We start from the raw sequence: 2,596 nt of genomic DNA, 5'->3' as shown, positions 1-2,596 counted from the left end.
CTTCAAAAAGTAAATGTCATGGACCAATCTAACGTTTCAAATAAAGAACCGATGAGATTTTGCAAATTTTATGCGTTTTTTTTTTTAAAAAAAGTTATCAAGCTCTTAACAAATCACCCTTTATAAACTTACACACATCCTGAATTGGGTCGTTTTAAAACTTGCGAATAAGCTTTGGAATATATATACAATTACATTCTTTCTATTTTGTTTTTGCAATTAGTTCGTGTACACGTCAAATTGCTCTATTAATGGATATAAGCCGACTGTCAAAAATATGTGGCCTAGAGGAAAATGTGTTTACTTCGAAAACGGGGATTTCGAGGATTTCTTCCCAGCAACAGAAGGTAAAATCATGTAAAACTTTGAACTATTTTCGAAACTTTGAAATGAATAGATGTTTGTATTACAGAAGAGCAGGATGCCTAAACAAATCGCATATAAATGAGGAAGATTTGGGAAATTCCAGCAGGTGGTACAGATAATTCAAAAATTTTGTGAGTTAGCCTGTTAAATACGTCGTTTATACTGAATATTCTGCATTTTTCTACCGAACATGTACTTCGCTGTATTTTCAATTATACATATTTTCAGAATTTCTTTTTTATAATAAAATGCAAAAAATTTTTTTCAGAGTGTATTTGTATAATTTTCTTAAATTAATATAGATTATATAGTACAAAGATTGTATTGATTAACATCGTAATAAACACAATTACGATAGTAATTGTATAGGTTACAAAATTCTATAAACATTGCACTCAGTTCAATTACGACTGTAATTGAAAACACTATATACTTCAAATACTAATGTATTTGGATTGAGTACTATGTCATTTGAATATTTTGACAAATTCCAATTACATTTATACTCAACGCAAATACTACTTCATTTGAAAATATTTTTATGACAACCTTACAATTTGGGTAATTGGATTTACAATTTTCGTCATAAGCTGAAAATCAAATACAAAAATAATTGAATTCAAAATTTTTGTATTTGATTCAATTATTCACTTTTTTCTGTGTAAGTCTTTATATATTTATGTGATATGTTGATATCTTATATTAAATAATTGCAAAAAAGTATGTTTAGAAGGAATGTATTGAATTTTTGAAATCCGTTACAGAATGATAAGTTAATAAAAAAAAAAAAAAACTTTTTTAAAATAATTTTCTGGCTATTTTATTTTCCTCTACACACAAAATAATAATTCGTTCCACCGAAGCCAAATTTTAGAGGAAGTTTTTTGGTAAAGTTGTCCCTTTAGAGGTAAATAAATGTTTGTTTAAAGTATTCGTTGTCATGATTGCTCCCGACATACTTCTTTTAGTCTGAACCGGTTTAGAGAATTTCGTTTGCGAGAAAAGGAATATATTTTTTGCGTAAATATTTTTCTCACTTTCACATAGTTCTTACCATTTTCTAGTAGAAACAATGTAAAAGGAAATAATTAAATATTTTTGTGTTACTTTGATATCAATGCAGGCTGGTGTAATGTCCAAATAGTTGAACAAGGAGATTAAGGACATATTCTTTTCAATAACTTAATAGTGCCAATTCCCTCAATCATCTTGTCAAATAAGCTCGAATAAATATTGTAATAATTTGTAGTTAATTTTTAATTTTTTTCCTTTTTCCCGGTCGGAGAATGGAACACACACAATATCTACTGGGCCATGTAGCTCTTATTATTGTTATCAACTGGCATCGCTATAGCCATCAGCGCACAAACAAAGCAAATCTATATTGTGGAACACACACAAGCAGATGAAAAGAAACTTCGTTTAGAAAAAACAAATCATTTTAGATGCATTTAAAACTTTTGTTAAGTACAAAAACTAAAGCAACGTTATTTTATATATGTTCAAACCATTCGCAAGGTTTGGAAAGGGTGTGTGCGTTTAACATAGTTCTATGTTAAACGCCCATCCAAAATATTGGAAGTTCTTCTGAAAGCCCAACTTTAAAAGCACTTTCAAAAATTTCCTCCTACAATTAATTAAATTTTTTTATAACTCGTTTTTTCATATTTTTAATGAATAATTTTAACTCTTTTTGTTTCAAATAGGTCATTTTAAACTAAATTTCGAATTTTTGAAGTCAAACGTTTCAGACAAGCGGTAGAAAGCATTACAAATCATTAAAAATTATAAAAATTATTTATTTGTCAACATTGAATTTGGATCACACCTTAAGAAGTGATGGAAATTCAGTGCAACGCCTGTTGAAATTGTGGACATCCGTCCCTTGTTGAATTCATCGCTTCAGCGCTAATTTTGCAACACTTCCAGATCCAAAAATATCATTTTCACTTCGTTTTTTGGCGACGCTTGTTTGCTGGGCGTCCATTCCGAGCACATTAAGCCACTCGTATTTTTCAAAGCGAACAGTGCTTAATAAAACTTTTATAATAATTTCAATTAGTGGTCAAAGTTTCCTATTTCAGCTTAAATCCATGCGTTGAGTAAACTACGAGAGTAGCACAAATAACAGAGGAAAGCCCATTTTAGAACAGATCTAAAAATAACCAAAAAAAAAAATACGTTTGTCAAATAGATTTGGGCAAAGCCCTCCAGACTGTAAGATGGATAT

General features: G+C 29.5%; 1 long non-coding RNA gene across 1 annotated transcript; it reads left to right on the top strand.

Moving 5' to 3' along the window:
- The first annotated feature begins 240 nt into the window (after positions 1-240).
- Positions 241-628, top strand: LOC142238360 (uncharacterized). The gene is made up of 2 exons (XR_012722708.1): positions 241-347; positions 413-628. It is a non-coding gene; the product is annotated as an uncharacterized LOC142238360 (long non-coding RNA).
- The last annotated feature ends 1,968 nt before the right edge of the window (positions 629-2,596 follow it).

Source organism: Haematobia irritans, chromosome 5 (genome assembly GCF_050003625.1).
Source record: "Haematobia irritans isolate KBUSLIRL chromosome 5, ASM5000362v1, whole genome shotgun sequence".
NCBI classification, from domain to species: domain Eukaryota; kingdom Metazoa; phylum Arthropoda; class Insecta; order Diptera; family Muscidae; genus Haematobia; species Haematobia irritans.
Note: the sequence above shows the minus strand (reverse complement) of the source record. Positions and strands in the feature narration are given on the sequence as shown.